The sequence below is a fragment of the Triticum dicoccoides genome, chromosome 7A (genome assembly GCF_002162155.2).
Source record: "Triticum dicoccoides isolate Atlit2015 ecotype Zavitan chromosome 7A, WEW_v2.0, whole genome shotgun sequence".
Classification (NCBI taxonomy): Eukaryota; Viridiplantae; Streptophyta; class Magnoliopsida; order Poales; family Poaceae; genus Triticum; species Triticum dicoccoides.
In genome coordinates, this window is record NC_041392.1 from 603,548,183 (window position 1) to 603,557,208 (window position 9,026).

Below are 9,026 nucleotides of genomic sequence, written 5' to 3' on the forward strand. Positions count from 1 at the left end.
GGTTATGTTGCTCATATCGTGCGTATGGTGTCTTGCATTGCTATGTAATTTCATTAGTTTAGACATGCTTTGTGTGAATGCCACCCGTTTAGTGTCTAATTACCATATATGCGATTATGCATTGCCATCTTTTTGCAAGACATTATATATATGAATTATGCAATGCTATCTTGTTGCAAAGGCATTATATATGTGAATTATGCAATGCCATGTTGTTGAGCCAATTATCATGTATGTGAATTATATCATGCTATCATTTTTTGTATTACGTGTTCCATTTGTCGACAACGTTTGTATATTCAACTACTCTTCCTATGCATCAGCCATTTGAAGCGGTGATGGAAGTATCTGGAGTGAAAACAAGGTATCCAGAGCAGACGATGCTACCTACTGAAGAAGACATCTTGCTGGATACAGAGAGCTCCTCAGAGGAGGATTCAGAGACTGATGACCAGTCCTATTTCCCCCCTGAGGTCTATGCTCAAACTTGGCAGGGTTATATTACCCATGTTGTCTTGCATTGCTTAGTTTTTACATCATATATGGATTGCCATCTGCTTACTTGCTTACTAATAAATCATATATTTGAATTATATCATGCCATCATGTTTACATACACAACATCTATCTGAATTATGGCATGGCAGCCCATTTAATAAAGACACCATATAGTTATATCATCTCATCCTGTTTAGTGTTTACAGTCATCATATTTTGAATTATGTCATTCTATCCGGGAATTATATCACGCTGTCATGTTTCCATAGGCGGCATGTATGTGAATTATGGCATGCCAACCTATTTAATAAACACATTATATAGTTATATCATGTCATCCTATTTACATAGTCATCATATTTTGAACTATGTCTTTCCATCTTTTTTAGTTATCCATCATAATGTGAAATTGTGTCATGCTATCCTGTTTAGTTAGCCATCATATATGTGAAATTGTGTCATGCTATCATGTTTGGTTAGACAAAATAAATGTGAATTATTTCATGCCCTCTTTTATTCCCCACTATCCATTGCACCTGTCTATCATACAATGTCTGTACCATTCAATTACTTTTCTTGGTTATCAGCCATTTGAATTGGAGAGGGTGATGGCAGTATCTAAGGGAGTAACAGCACAGTCTTCAGAAAAGATAGTGCTACCAGTTGATGCAGATAGAACCACGGTTGTACTTGACCAAGAACCAGCCCCACCACACATAACCCAGATTCTCGCAGACTGTACCCCTACCCAATTGGATAGAGAACCAGCTACACCCCTTCTAACCCCAACCCCAGCAGATAGTAACCCAGTTCCAGTTGACATGGCACTGTCTCCACCATAGAGCACCCAAACACGAGCAGTTAGTAAGGGAACTGCAGTGCCCAAAGCACGAGGACCACCACTCCGAATCCCAACTCAATGCTTAAAGGAGAAGAAGAATTGTTCTCAGGTCAGGTTATGTAGCTATGGTTCATACTCCTTTGCTCTTGCATCACTGTATTTACTCAGACCAACTATTTTCAAATTTGAAGGATGGAATTGAAACTCCAATGGCGCAACAGGCATGTTTTAAACCCGTTTCTTTAACTGGTTTGCTGTTGTAACTTGCTCTATGTTGATTTCAGTTTCAATTGAATAAACAGTTATGTTCTCATGTCATGCACATTACAAGTGTTGTTATTGCTCTATAGTTTCCCACACTTATATTCTGTCTATTCTGCTTTGTCTTGAACAAATATTATTTGAAATGTGTCTCTATCTTGATTTGGCAACAAAAACTAGAATGATATAGACCATAAAGTGACCATGGTACATAGATATATGTTTGTTTCATGTTGTTATCCTATGCACTTTACTACTGAAATGATTTACCAAAATGAGTTTCATATACAACATGGTAAACCTGTGATGTGTCTGCTTGTTTCTCTTTTAGAATGCGGACAAAATATTGGAGAACAGTACCCCGTTATGCAATGGTAAAGGAAGTAATGCAGATAAGGTTCAAGATAGTGAGACATCCCTGTTGGTCTCCAAGAAAGCTGATAAAAACTACCTTGACAACAGTGAGAGAACCCAAAAGTCCTGTCTTGATGTAGTGTTCGAGTTACTGGCCGCTACTACTGGCACAAGCTCTTCGAACTCGCTGCCTGAATCAGTTCGTCTTCTTGAGTCTCAACTTCAAGTTGAAAGACATTGATCAGATGTGCTGTGACAGGAAGCTGAAGGACTGAGGAAGTCCCTGCATAATTCAGATGCATACTTTCTGGTGCAACAGCAAGCGCTAGAGGATTTAAGCGCCAAACAAGAGAAAGTTAATAAGCTTGCTAATCATCTTGCCAGCATTATCGGTACCCAGGATATTGTTTATTGAGATCTTCTGAAGTGGTTTCAGTTCTGGACTTGTTTTGCTGCAGCATTTATTTGCACTGGTCGCCAACTTTGACAACTAGTGTATATGATATGCTGCTTTGTTCCCTATATTTGCACTGGTGCCGAACTTTGATGCCCAGTGGATGTAATATGTGTAATAGCCGTGATAGCCTAGCGTAAGTTGCTTGCTTATTTATTTCCTTGTTGTCTTGTTTATTTGTTTGCTTGTAGTCAGTGCAGTTCTTTTTCCGCGGTTTGCTAGTGGCCGAAATAACCTATTTTTTAAAACTAGGCCACAATAACCATGGGCAACATATTTACTGTAGTTACCATGGGCCTCCTATGGGACGTAGAGACAATGGGCCTTCTTCGGGCCGTAGAAAGAATGGGCCTTCTACGGGCCGTAGCATCAATGGGCCTTCTACGTGACGTATGATCGGTAGGCCAAACATGGGACAATAACAGACCGCATTATGGGCCGTAAATGGGCTAGATTTGGAATCTTCCATTCATGGGACGACAATAACAGGCCGTCGTTAATCGGCCATATTTGATGACGTTATGAAAACGGCCCAACGGAGTAACGGGCCGCAAAGGGGCCGATTGTAACCGCGGGCTGAATTTGGTCCATAGGCAGAAAAGGCCAATGACGGGCCGTAAGTAACCAAATGCTGGAAATAAGCCCAAGAATAAGTGGGCCCTGAGAAGGCCAAAAGATAACACGGGTTGGAAACAGCCCAATGGAATAATGGGCCGTTAATGGGTATAAAGGGGTACATTGTTCATTGCGGGCCAGATTCACCACGGGCCATTAATGGGCCAAGAGTAACAAATGGTCTCGTTTGGGCCAAAAGACATCATGGGCCATACATGGGCCGGAAGTTACAACGGGCTGGAATCATATTGGAAGGCCCAGATGAAGCTACTGGGCTTAATTTGGATAGGCCGTAACGGGTCGTGAGTTAGCGGGCCGTAAATGGGCTATATACGAATAGGCCGTTAACAGGCTTTCCACGGGCCGGCCCGTTACCTTTTGACCAAGTCAAACGGGCCAGCCTTTTCACCGGAATGGGCCTCTATTGGGCCGTGCCACGTGTCGACGTATCATAGGCGCCTCATGTCCAATGAATGGATGACGTCTATCCCAACGGTGAGCGAACACGTATTTCCTCCAGCCAATGAGAATTTTACACATGGAAAATCCTCATTGGTCCGGGTTGTTAGCGGGTTATCGGATCCAAAACCAGAACCGATAGCTTAACAGCGTTCCGTTACGGTGGATGCCACGTGTCGGTCACCCTTGACGAAAGCACTTTCATGACGCGTGATTTGTCGTCATGGAAGTGGACACTTCCGTGATGATAATTTTGGTAATGACATGGAACACTTCTACGACAGCATAGGTATGACTATCTTGATTTTGTCATAAATTTGTCATGGATGTACATGCATGACAGAAAACGTGACCTACTGTGACAAACACGTGTCATCACGGAAGTGTCTTTTTTTGTAGTGTTATTACCCTTGAGAGCTGCAAACTCTCTATATGGTTAGGTGTCATTTTCTTTAGAGACCAAGAGTGGTTGTGGTTCTCGAAGAAGAAGTTTCTAAAGGTTTGGGGATCACCTCAAGTATCTACCACAAGTAATCGACATTGGTTGATGAACCAATTGTTGAGGAGAATAGGGCGAAGAGAGTTTATCTTCTATGTTAAAGCAGAACCCCACCAACCAGACGTAGTCCTTATGCAGAAGGATGTCTCCACCGAGCTTCACTATTTTTTTCTTCGCACTATTCCTTTCTAATTACCCTTCATGTATGTTTGCCACCATGGGATTTTCTTTGAAGTCTGTGCTTAGTTTTAGTTTGATAGTTTACTTTCACTTACTGTTATCTGTTATCCTTCTTTACACTGTTGGGTTTTGAGAGTTTCGAAGTTTCAGGAAGAAATTTTAAAACTCTCGTTCACCCCCCTAGTAGACATACTTCGTTCCTACACATTCAGTCGAACTATTCACTCAACTCCACTATCAAATCATATTACAATGTGAAACTTAAATTCAGTCACAATATTCACCGTATTGTACTCTTGATTCACATCAATTACAATCTCGAGCTGACATTTGCCTTGCTATTGCTACCATCGCTTCTCTCCTGGTTCTGTCCAACTGAAACTAAAACTAGTGTGAGGCAAGACAGTACAGAGAAAACAATGCAAGTCAATCAACTAAGCAGATGGTGGCATTGGCTTTGTGGCCTTGACACCTCGATAGCATCGTCGACCCTTGCTCTGGGGTGTCATGGGGCAGCGGCTGGCTTGGCCGCCTCCATGTCTAGGAGCATAGCAACCTTACGAAAACAACCATGTGAGTTTCATGGCCTCGACAAATGTCTGACGACTCTTGCGCCTCGGATACGGGGAGCGCCTAGGAGTCATCGCGCTCTGACGGTGGATCAGCAGATGCTCTTCCCCGGTGGCAGGGTGAACCCTACAGTGAGGCCCAAGCGAGCCGAGTTACGCGAGAGCGAGGAGTGCTAGGCACACTAGGCCGCATGGGTTGGCTAGTTTTCTTGTCCACGTGAGGGAAAGACGGCGTTGGTTCCGGTTTGCAGCACGCGCCGTCGGATGCTAGATGAACGGCGATGGCGTACTGCGTCCCTCCACAGTAGTTGGCTTTACGTCAGAGGATCTCGTTCCACAAAATGACCCTCCTAAAATTATTTCATGATTTGACCCTTTTCAGACACACCATAAGCTGTGGCATTTCTGAACAACATAGAAACGCCAGACACTAAGAAACGCCAAACACTAAGGCGTTGCTGGCCTGGCCCATCTTCTGGCTTTCTAGCGTTGCTGCGCCGACATGGTTGGCATACACACCAAACCGCGATGCATTGCTAGAAACGCCAAGGGTGTGGCGTTTCTATCTTGGATTAATAAGTGGTCGCGGGGCCGTGGGTGGGACTCAGCCGACTCGCAGCCCTATGGGGCATCTTCCCTAGCCACCAGGAGACAAACAGGGGATCACCCCTCTCTCCTTCTCCACCAAATTCCTCCCACATCGAAGATTCTGGCCAACAAAACTCGTGCATCGACCATCCCCAGGTTGCTTGAGGTATTCTTCCCCTATTCCTCTAAAAAAACAGTCAAGCTATCAATTTTAGATGCATCTTTTGGAGCATGGTGCCCGCTCGGCGGTCCGGACGCACTTTCTCCCGCAAAGTGGAGACAAAGTGGGGAAGGGGTTGCGGGAGTTCGGACAGCAGTCACATTGGACCCCGACCCCCCAGGCCCACTAAATCCGCCCTCCTGGTTCCATTTTCTTCCACTTCATAATTTCTTCCCCTTGCTTTGCACCCGCAACCTCCACCTCCACCGTCACTGATGTACCTCTCTTGTAACGCCTCAGACACACCCGCCGGTGGTCGTTACTCCTGGCGGGATTTAGACTGGCCCCACAGATTAATACTAGTCTTTTCTACGCACTTTGTCCTCACTCATGCGCACCCGAGAGCAACTTCCCAGTCGGTCACCCATCCTGACACTACTCCAAGCTAAGCACGCTTAACTTTGGAGTTCTGTCCGAATGGGCTACCAGAAAAGAAGGAATTCCTTATTGATATGAGTAGTCTATCATCCCTAATAAGCCAGGCCATCACATCTCTGGTCGCCACACATGCATTGCCGGATGTTCGCAACCAGCACCGACGCGCCCGCTCGCCTTTTACCATGTCGTTGTCCATCCTGGAGCCGTTTGTAACTAGGTACACTCCGCCACCCTGTCGACGACCTCCATGGCGGCCACCACGCCCGGTAGGTGTTCGATCAAATGCCATTGGGCTTATTTTCGGACGCCATGTCATTTTTTAGAGTAAGAAGGATGGCGGGATACTCGGCCATGGAGGATGAGTTGTTGTGCGATGCGTGGTTGGTCGTATCCGCGGATTTCATATGCAGGAGTAGATGGGGTGTTCCAGCAGTAAGTGCATGAATCATTTCACACACGAAAGCACATTGCGCCCTACAACATGCACATCATCCATGATAGCAATGTGAGGATGCTATCATATCGATGGTAGGCCATCCAGACCATCGTCACCAAGTTTTGTCATGTAGTTGCTCAGTTGGAGGCAAGGTGGCCATTGCACACAACAGAGGAGGAGATCATAAGTTTTGCTTCTTCTTCCTCAACTTGTTGATTGCATCATTCATTCACTCAGTGTTTCTCTACGCATTGTGTGGCCCGTGCGCGCTGCCGTGATGTAGCACAGGACAGAGGGACAACCATTTACATACACACACACACCGTTGGATGAAGCTGAAGGAGCGGTATGTGTGGGACGACATGATCCTTTGAAAAACTTGTTGGACATTGAATTTGAGACACTAGACTTATTCACATGCTATGTGTGGATGATTTGTGTTATTTTATTTTTGAACTTTGATGAATATCAGCAAGTTTGTATGAATTTCGTCCGCTAAGTCGAAACCCGGCTTGAAATGTATTGGATGGCATCCTCCGACGTCCATGTTCGTGGACTGGTCCCCCTATTCGCGGATGGATGCGGGAGTAAGTTTACGGGTCACCGTTGGAGATGCCCTTAAAGTTGTTCTATGGACTGTTACTGAAGCTCCAAGTCGTCCATAAGCGCGGATGTGGCTTTCCAAAAAATTTAACCCTGCAGGGAGGCACCACTGACCCATTATAGGTATTCGTACACATTTGCTCTTCCCAACTGGATGCTATCCATTACAGGCAACCATTTTATGGATTAGAATCAGAAGTCCCGAAATGACTCGACCCTCTGACTAATCACAAATTAGTCTAGGGGGCCACCCGATGAGTTTAACCTGAATAGAGAGTCCGGTAGTGCTGCTGGATGGTGGCGCCGGTCAATTTCGTCGATAGGGAGTCAACGAAGGCGACTGTGGAGAGGGTCAGGTCGGCGCAGTAAGTTGGGTGGAATACATCTAGACTAGTCCTGCCCATGGGAAGCCCGACCCAAAAAAGCCCGACCTGGCCCGGCCCGACGCTGCTCCCGGGCCAGGCTCGGGCCTAGATTTTGAGTCCAATGGTCGGGTCGAGTCGGGCCCGTCGTTTTTGTGATTTCCTGAAGGGGCCCGGCCTGAGGCCCGCCGGGCTTTTACGTGTTTGGGCCAGGCTTGGGCCTAAAAACCAGGCCCGATGGCCGGGTCAGGCCCGGGCCTGGGTTTTTTGCCTCGGGCTTGGCTAGGCCCAGCCCGAGGTTTGGCTAGGTATAATCTAGACTACTTCTCCGTCTCATAATGTAAGACGTTTTTTGACACTACACTAATGTCAAAAAACGTCTTACATTATGAAACGGAGGGAGTAGTAAATCTAGCCAGAACAACTAGTTTAGCGGGGGGTATATTTTAAGGGGATATACAATTTAGAGCATATGTTGGGTAGGACTTAATTCCTCAAAACTTTTTTTCTTCTAAAATAAGACTTTTAGGAGAGCTGCTTGAAATGTTGTGAGGAAAAAGACTACATTGTGGATGCCCTTAGTTGTCGCGCTACTACTTGGAAAGTGAAGATGGCCGAAGGAACACGAGCTGTTGCGCAAGTTGACTCAGTCTTCCCGATCCTCCCCAAAACTGAACTGTATGTTTCTCCCGCAATTTCAGCAAAATTCAGGTGAAATTCACGAAAAAAAGTTATATGAGACCAGGTCTCATATAAACCAGGTGAGACCCGTCCTGATGGATGACATGTGGCATTCACAAATCACAAAGCATCTAATCTCTCCCCCCCTAATTTTAGGTGAGGGGTGGGGTAGATGCTTTGTGATTTGTAAATGCCACGTGTCATCCATCAAGATGGGTCTTACCTGCTAAACCGTAAGACCTGGTCTCATAGAATTTTTTTCCGAAATTCACGGGACAAGGAACTGACCAGTGCGTAAAACCAGGCTTTGACTTCATTCGTGCAACGCTGGAGTTTTTTTGAACCAGAATTCTTTGGTAGGTAGAAACGGAGGGAGTATTAGGGGATTATCCTCACAATTGATCCATCAATACAAGGGTTATTGGTAAATGTAAAAGCGTTGGATCTGATTAATGCACATCTGCCACTAGATCTCTTTCTATGTTTTCATTTGATGTATTCTCCCTCCTATTAACATTTTTTTCATGAATAATATCAGGCACACGATTACACCAAGATTACTTTTGCGCTCGAACTGTTCCAAGAGACTCTTGTTTTTCAGAAGAAAAGGTTTACATCTCAACAATGCAGAATTTTTTGTCATATCAGCACATGTGCACTTGCTCTCTGAATTTTGCAACTGCTGCAATATTCATTCAATACAATTGGTGTCGATATCAGACCAATTTCATGTCACATTGCAGAGACAATCAATACTTGAGAACAATGGTGTTTACTTCATCGAATACACATATTATTATTTTTTGGTTGATGAATTCACATATTAAGTGAGATAGATCATGAACCGGAGATGGAGAGGGGAAAACCAGGAGTAGGCACTTTGACACTCAAATGGAAAGGTTAGCTTTGTACATGTTTTTGTTTCTCTTTTTAAATACTCCTACTCGGTAATAAAGGCCATTAGTTCGTTTCTTTGAATCTTACTACTAATAAAGGTTAGCTCTGTACACTCCCTTGGCACTCAAAGC